Genomic DNA, 9,196 nt, shown 5'->3' with positions numbered 1-9,196 from the left:
CCATGGCATACATTTGCAAACATTTCCTTTTGATATAGAAATATTTTTTTTTTTGGACCTGGCTCTTGAAAGCAGAAATTGAAGCACAATCATTTCATGTTGGATGAAGGGAGCCTGGGGTTCAATGAACATGATGTCAGCATTGGATTGTACCAAGGAGTAGTGGGGTTCATGCAATGTTGGACTTGTCCATTTATTTGTTATTTAGGATGAATAACTAATGTACTTTGGGCCTTAGTGCGAAATGGGCTGTTGGACTTTCATTTCATGAAATACCTTCTCTTTCAAAATCCAACATTAATGCAAGCAAGGTTAGTTCAACTGATAAAAATTTAACCCATAATCTCATAAGTTATGAGTTCAAATCCCATTGATGATATAAGAATTTTATTGATGGACGATCAATAAATACCTCTATAAGCACACATTAAATTTAGAGGTATGCCCTAATAAGTTTTAGGGACTCAACTCACCTTATCTTTTCTATATATAAAAAAACTTTATTACAAGTAAATATGATCGTTCTTAAAAAAAATAAGAGAGTTCTCAATCTAGGAAGTTGATAAGAATTTAGTTCACAACTTACAAAGTTGTGGGATCAAATTTCATTGCCGATATAAGGACTTTATTGGAATCTAGAAGCATGTCTTGGCTCTAGTAAACTCATAAAATTCAACTCACCTAATTTTTTTTTTTTTAAAAAGATTTGCCATATGGGTTGATCCATAAAGGGTTTTTTCTTTTACTTCTCTGCATCTTTACATCTCAACCATTGTTGGAGTCGCAAGTTATTGGCAAGCGCAAAGAGAGTTAACTCCCTTCCAATTATATGGGGTTAAATTTCACACTAAAGAAAATAAGAGTTTCGTTCCAATATAAATTATGAAGGAGGATTGAAGGTAGTGAATAATGAGAGCTCTCTATAAAGTCAAACTTGGCGTTAAGACTTAAGAGTAGAAACATGGACATTCAAGCACATCAACTTATAGATTTCACAACTATCTAAGCTGAGATGAGTTTTGGTGGGATTGAAGAAGTTCAACAAGATTTCATTTCAGTATACGATGATCGAGGATGGTGGTCTATCTACCTTTGTTCTTACGTTCAGCTTTGGGGTCACTAATCTTTGATTTGCGTTTGTTTTCATGGCGGTCTATCTACCTTCGCTGTTTAGGGTAGCAATGGCTTCGCAGGAATCATCTTCTATGCTCATCGCTCCTTTAGACTTTGTAATTTATTTTTTATATTTATTAAAATAAAAATTATAAAAATAATATATGTTTATTACTAAGGGTTAAAGGTCATTTTTGCCTCTCAACTTTACCCAAAAGGTCATTGAGATTCTAAACTCAACTATGGGTCAATTTTGTTCCTTGACTTTAAATATTCTCTCCTTTTCATCATACCCTTTTCTCACCATTAGTTGGCCCCACGTTATATTTTTTAATATTTTTTATTAAAATATTTGAGTTGAAGTACCCACTAATCTTTTAAATAAAAGTTGGTGAGCAAAAATGACCCCATATTACATTTTTTTAATGCTAAAAAATAGTGAAACCTATTGATGACTAATTGATATTAAGTATTTTTAATGTTAAGGTGATAAAGGAGTAAATATTTAACGTTGGAATATAAAATTAACCCATAATTGAGTTTAGAATAGGACCCTTTGGGTAAAGTTGAAAGAAAAAATAACCTTTAACCTTATTACTAATTTGAACAGTCTAGATTTAATTTAGATTATCCAAATTTAATATTAATTTTTTTAATAATTTTTATAAATTGACTTGTATCTACATTTATTCTTGATTATATTGTCTAGGTTAAAATTTTTAACTTATAATTTATTTTTTAAAAAATATTGTTTGAAAAGTTCCAATTAGGAGATTATATTTGTTATCAATATTCTATTTATTAAAATAAAAATTTAAAAAAGTTAGAAAAATTTAATATTAAATATGGACTGTTTATATTCTAGGGTATATCTAGATAGTCAATTTATAAAATTATAAAAAAGTTATAAAAAAGTTAATATTAAATTAAACTATTCAGATTAAATCTATACTTTTCAGATAGATAATATACAGGTATATTTAAACCTTTTTATAATTTTTTATTTTAATAAATATAAATATAAATTAATTCTTTAAATCTGGACCGGATATGTTTTTGTGGGGTGATGAAACGCAAAGCTAATCCGGCTGCGCATGCTCATTGAGCCACTGTTGCACTGTTTAATATATGTGCGTAATGTGTATTTGAGCGATTTGCATTCAGTGATGAGCATGGCATGCTCAAAAAGGTTAGGAGCAATCTTGGCCCTTTATTTTAATTTAAATTGATTCTATTATCAATTTAAATTAATTTTTAAATATTTTTAATATTATATTTATTAATATAAAAAATTTTAAAATTTTAATAAATATGTTCATTTTCAATCTAATTAGTACAAATTTTAAAAAAATTTAAAATTTTACAATTTAATTGTCCAAATAGACTCTGGACATTTCAAATATAATTTAAATTACCTAATTTAATATTAAAAATTTTATAAATTTTTTAAATTAACTATTTAAATGTACTCTAAATTAAATAATCTTAATTTAATATTAAATTTTTTATTTTGATAAATATAATATTTAAAAATTAATTTAAAAGGACGTCAAGAATTAATTTGGGTTGAAACGGGGTCAGGATTGCTTGAGCATTTGGTGAAGACGTGTGTTTGAATGGTCATTAAAAATATTTTTATTATTTTATTAATATCTTTAAAAGTCAAGCAGGACGTACGAGCCTTCACAGCATTATTAGATGGAATTGACGGGATAAACTGGAAATTCAAGACAGAAGCAGAATATTTCACCCAAAAAAAAAAAAAATGGTGGGACGAGAAGGTTTGGTTTGCTCATATAGAGCCCCACCGTTAGATTGGACCATCCAAATCAATTCCAGGTGGTTCACACACACACACACACACGTGTGACCACTCGGTGATTGATATTTAAAAGTTAAAAGTTATAAGTTTTAATGGCAAAATTTGTCCTTGAATTATAGGTTAAGAATATCTGAAATTCTAAACTTATTTTTAATATAATATTTTTATTTAAGTTTTGAAAATAGTGTAATATCGTCCTTATCATTAACAAATGTTAACTTTGACATTAAAAACTAAGAAAACTTTATGATCCTTTTTTGTAATGTTTTGGGACCTTTTCTGTAATTTTTTTCTTTTTCTATAACTTTTTAAGTCATGTTTTTATAATTTTCTAATCAACTAACTATCAAAGCTAACTTTTATTAATAATATAATTACATTGCTCCATTTTTAAAGATTGAAAGGGAATATTGTAATAACAATGAGTTTAGAATCCTATGATGCTTGTGAACCATAGTTTAAAGGTGCAATTGTTATTTAACCTATTTTTAAATGATATGGTCATTTTTTAAAATTATTTTTTATTGCTCATCAATATCCTCCAATTAAAAACAATTCTATTTAAGACACATGTGAGCCCTAAGTTATCTTTATTTTAATTTATTATGAACATAACAAACTCTGACATGTTCATATAAAACTTACTTCCCCTTAAAGACCAATTGTTATTTGAATTTTCAAAAATTCAAGGGACACTTGACAGATGCTTCTTATCAGTAGCGTTTCCGTTTACATTATCAGATGTTAAATTGTTAACTTCATTGTCATTTAAAACAACATATGCAGTTCTTTAGATCTAATGTATGTTTTAAATATGTGAAATAATATATAGATATATAATTTAAATTGTTCATAGTCCCAATTTAAATGATTTTATTAAAATTTTACGATTTTTTCTTTTATTTTAACTAAAATTAAAATGATAATTTTCTCAAAGTATCGTTTAAAGATATTAAATTTTATTGAAAATCAATCAAAAACTAATTAAGAACTTTTATTATGATCAACTGGACAACGGTTCAATTACAATCAAAATAATTTAATATTGAACAAATTTAACTAATTCAATGATTGATCTAATTTTAAAAATGTTGATAATGATAATAAAATTTGTAGTTTTTCCGTAAATCAATTATAAATGATTTTTTTTAAAAAATTGATAATTGCAAAGAAGTGGAAGTTTAATTTCCTTTGTTTAAATGAACGAAGCTACATCCTTTCATATCCAAATTCCTTGTCATTGTCCTTTTCTGGTCTCTTCAATGGATTGACTACTACCTTGGGTCATTGCTTCAATCTTCGTCATCTCTTCATCTTCCACTTGTTCTGTTCCTGATCATAATAAGAATGAAAATAAGGTTCTTCTTTTTGTCCATCGTTTCTCAATGTGTGTGTGATAATCGTATATCAGATATATATATATATATATATATGAGACTGCACAAAAGTGGCAACGCATCAGTTTCATTAATTATTTGGTAGATATATAGTGAATTTGTGGTTTTGTACTTTCAGGTTCTGGAAAAATGCTCAACCAGAAGACACTGTGGAGAGGGGCAGTTCTGCAGTTCTTGTCCTATAAAGTTTGAGGGATCAAGATGTGTGAGATCAACAACTTCAAACCCATTTAATCTTTTGGCATATATGTCTTCATCTCTATTAATTTCTCTTCTCTACTCCACAGATTCTATTTTTTTGTAGTTCGTGTCTGTGCGCGGGTGTGACACAGAGTGAGAGAGAGATCATCAGAAATCACAACATTAATTTGTCCATCTTTTTGGGGACTATATGGATAATATCTATCTACTATATTCTATATACATGTGAAAAGAATATTTTTCATTGTTTATTATCATTATTAACGTTTCGATAATCAACTTGCAGTGACATCATTTTTCTTATTTCACTTTGTGCATGTTCAAACCTTGTAATGCATATAACAGATCATATGATCTGGGAGAAAATAATTAAGTTCTGAGAACTTTTAGGAGATATTATATCGAAGTAATTTTTTAAGATATTAATTGTATTATTATTCTTCAAAATGATTGGTGGTATTAACTTTTATGTAATTAAGAGGTTTGAATTGTAATTTATTTTATAGATTCATGAATGAACAGCTTAATAATGAAAATTTTGTAATCATTTAGTAGTTGATGATGTATTTTCTTTGGTAGGGATCATATACACTATACTAATTAACAAGGCTGATTTGGGCAGAATGATTCTTTTCCATTCAACAGATATCCATATTTGACAACACACAACTCATTTGCAATTCAAAGAGAAGGGCCAAAAACAAACCAAACCCTAAACACTACAGGGCTTCCAAGAGTTACCTTCTCAAATCAAGAAGATAATATAACACAGAAGTTACATGTAAGCAAAACAATATTAAGATCATCACTCTATTTACTTGCTTAATCATTACTCTCTCTGATAGGTTTTACAAGATTGTTTCAGGGTGTTTCCTTTTTCAAAAAATAAAAATTGTGAAAAACAATAATACATTAATTGATGATTCATTACCCAAAATACCCTTCATAATTTAACGTGAGTTAGGGTTTAGTATTAAAATGATGGAAGGCACTTTTGGAAACTTGTACTGCCGCTCTTTTTTAAAATAATTAAGGTTTCTAATTATTTTTTAACTTTAACTACTTTCATTTGTCCTTGCAATTTAGTTAAGAACACCTTATTAAACACAATGGCGGGAGTATATTGATGTTTTTTTTAATGATGTATTATCATAATGTATTTAATTCACTTCAACTTAACTAATTTTGAAGAATGAAGTTCGAGCTCTTATGTTGGACAGTTATGACTACAAAGGAGACGTATGGTTGTGCCATTCCTTCTTGGAAAAATGTAATCCGTTTACTGCATTTGTAAGTGCCATATTACTTGCTACCAACTTAATATATGTTACTACATTATATTTCTTTTTTAGTATAATATATCATATTCTAATACTCAAGTATAACTATAGGTTAAATAGTTAGATTGGAGTCAGAACTTTGTCTTAAGATGAGGGATTGATTTGTGAATGACAAGACGAGATGTAACTCTGTGAGAAGTACTTTTAGAATTTCTCTCTAGAACAACTAAGTTGCTTGCACCAAGTCAATAAGATAATGTTACTGATCTTACCATTTTCTTTTAATAAAAAGAAAAATTGAATTGAGTTGGGCTGAGTCATAAATTTAGAACTTGACCAACCTAATCCTCTTTATATAATATTTTTAAAGGTTAAATGACAAATTGGCTTTTGTCCTTTAAATTATATATAAATCCAGGAGTTTGTGACCCTAAACTTATTTTGGGTGCATTATTCATTTTCAACTATTGAAAACGGTACAATGTTATCTCTACCATTTACAAAAGTTAATTTTGACAGTTAACCAAAAAATGATAAAAAAGAATCAGAAAATTATAGAAAAAATTAAAAAATTATAAAAAAGGTCAAAGAAAATTTTATTGGTCATTTTCTACATTTTTTGAGGTCTTTTCTGTAATTTTCTTTATCAACTAATGGCAAAGTTAACATTTGTTAACGATAGAGGCCATATTATAATGTTTTTAAATATTGAAAGAAAATATTGTATAAAAAATGAGTTTGGAGTCCTAGATGCTCCTAGGTTTATAGTTTAGGGGCTAATTTTCTATTTACCTCCATTTTATGTAATCATGTAAAAAATTAATTTTATAATAGGATATAAAAATATTTTCAAAATAATTAATATTCATTTTTTTAATTTTGTTGATATGTCTATCAACCGACACATTTTTAATTAATGAATATTTCTATTTAATTATTTTTATTTGTGTGTGTGTGTGTTTTTTTTTTTTTTTTTTTTTTGCTGACAGGAACCTGTAATAAATGCTTTGAAGGAAGTAAATGTGTTTCTTGCAGGGAATCCAACAGAAATTTTGACAATAATATTGGAAGATCATGTGAAGTTACCAAATGGGTTAACCGAAGTATTCAAGGCTTCAGGTTTGATGAAGTACTGGTTTCCTCTCAAAAGCATGCCTCAAGATGGCCAAGATTGGCCTTTAGTCAAGGACATGCTTGCCAAAAAGCAAAGGCTCATTGTCTTCACCTCTCAGAAACACAAGCAAGAAAGTGAAGGCATAGCTTACCAATGGAACTTCATGGTTGAAAATCAGTGTGAGTGGCATCAAATAAAACTCTCCAAATCACATCTCTGATATTTAAAACTTGACAAAAAAGAAGAAGAAAACATATGCATAAACTTCCAAATTAATTTGTATAGATCTCATGTCATTAATGATCATTATGTTTTTTTTCACCAACAGGCTCATAATGTCGATGCTTATATACCCTCTTAAAGTTTTTTTAACGCAAAAAACATCTTTAGACTTTGAATTACCTGCAATAATAACTCCCATATAGCTATTTCGTCACGTGTATATAAATTTTTTGTTATATTATACTTTATCAATGAATCAATGGAAAAAATGTTTGGGGGGTAAAATGCATACATTTAAAGGTTTAAAAAGTTCGTTATAAAGTTTATAAAGGTTAAGGACGCTATTTATATTTAACCCCAAAGTTTAAAAAATATTATGTATAATTTAACTAGAATAATAATTTAATTTTATCGTTTGCAAGTTAATCAATTTCTGTATAACTCTTAAAAAAAGACTAACACACATTCTGTTTTAATTTTTAACCAATGAAACAAAGAAAACAACAATGAACTATTCAAATCTAATAACAAGAAATCAGAGACTTAAGTTTTTATATAAACTAGATAGTTTTGTTATGTGAAGATAATGCATTTTAGGAATATTATTGCAGATGGAAGCAGAGGGATGGTTAAAGGAAAATGTCCAAAAAAAGAGTCAGCAAAACTCAATGACAAAAGCAAATTATTGGTTCTGGTGAATCACTTCAGAACCATTCCAATCAAGCTAACTGGTTGTAAGGATAATTCACAAGACCTCATCCATATGCTTTCTTCTTGTTATGTTGAAGCCGGTAATCGCTGAGCCAATTTTGTTGCTGTTGACTTTTACAAGGTAACAGTTTTTACCATACACAACATTTTAACATTTCAAATACTCATACTTGAGCATTTTGATACTTTCTCTACCACAAAAAAAAAAGGTGGAATTAGAGGCATACTTACAGTAGAGTTAGAATCCATCTTCAACCCAAAAAATAAAGTCATAGCTAATTTTAGTATTGCTAATCCTATTTGAAAAGAAATTTTTCAGTCTCTAATCTGTCTCTAGTTTCAAAAATTTTAGTAGTAATTAGTTTTCTAAAGCCATATCATTGCGCCATCGCTACTACAAATAGAAAAACTATATTAGATGGTTATTTAATTCTATATTGGATGATTAAGAACTGTCCAATATGATGCGGCTATATATTCTCGAATTTGTATTGGACGGTTAAAGGAATTGTCCAATACTTAACAACACATAAGAACCAGTCCATATGTGCTACCAGAGACGAGGCTTGGATTGTGAAGGCCATGTTGGACGGTTTTATGTTCAATTATGTTCATATTTTATGAAGCCTAATTTTATATTCACAATTATGTCATATCCCGTATTTATGAATGAATAAATCTTAATGAATGAATAAAGGAGGGACGAATGAATTTAATATGTTCATTTCTTTTGGTTATATATTTAATCATCTATTTTTTTATATTATAATTTTTTTAAAAAAAATAAAAGAGCTCCAAATTACCATTTTTCCTTCCAAAGTAAAGGCCCGGCCCTAATTATTTTCGGGTTTAAAAGGCCGGCCCGAGCTTTAGAGATAAGTGTCATATGATGTGTTAATGGCTTAGTGAAAATTCTTCTTAGTGCAAACCTATGTCTTAACGTGTCCTTGGTTCGAATCCTGGTGGTGCAAGGGTAGGAATTTTATGACATCAAATACAGAGTCGGATATTAGCGAAGGAGGAAGGGAGATTGAGGTTTCGAGAGGCTTCTTCAAGTCTTCCTCTACAGGTCCTCTCTGTCTTCCATTCCGTCTCCAGTAACCGTGGGTGCGCTGGAATCTTGCTCCCCACTTGCGTCGTCTGGATGCGTTCTTTCCCTTCCCCATTTGCGCTGCTAGATCTGCATTTTCTCATCTCATCATCGTCCTCTGCTTCAATCCTTTCTCTTCTTAGCCCTGGTGAGTGTATGCGAGGAGGAGCTAAGTCATTGCAACCGGATTCGTCTCCTTTTCCGTTTTGTTCCACATCATCTCCTCCTTCCTCCTCTTTCATTTTC

The 9,196-nt window shown here is 29.1% G+C and overlaps 1 pseudogene; it reads left to right on the top strand.

The window, feature by feature from the left end:
• The first annotated feature begins 1,145 nt into the window (after nucleotides 1–1,145).
• Nucleotides 1,146–8,961, top strand: LOC129289983 (PI-PLC X domain-containing protein At5g67130-like; annotated as a pseudogene).
• Nucleotides 8,962–9,196: the final 235 nt, after the last annotated feature.

This window comes from Prosopis cineraria, unplaced genomic scaffold (assembly GCF_029017545.1).
Source record: "Prosopis cineraria cultivar Desert tree isolate PC_DT_omini unplaced genomic scaffold, ASM2901754v1 PC13, whole genome shotgun sequence".
Classification (NCBI taxonomy): Eukaryota; Viridiplantae; Streptophyta; class Magnoliopsida; order Fabales; family Fabaceae; genus Prosopis; species Prosopis cineraria.
This window is presented reverse-complemented; position numbering and strand designations above follow the sequence as displayed.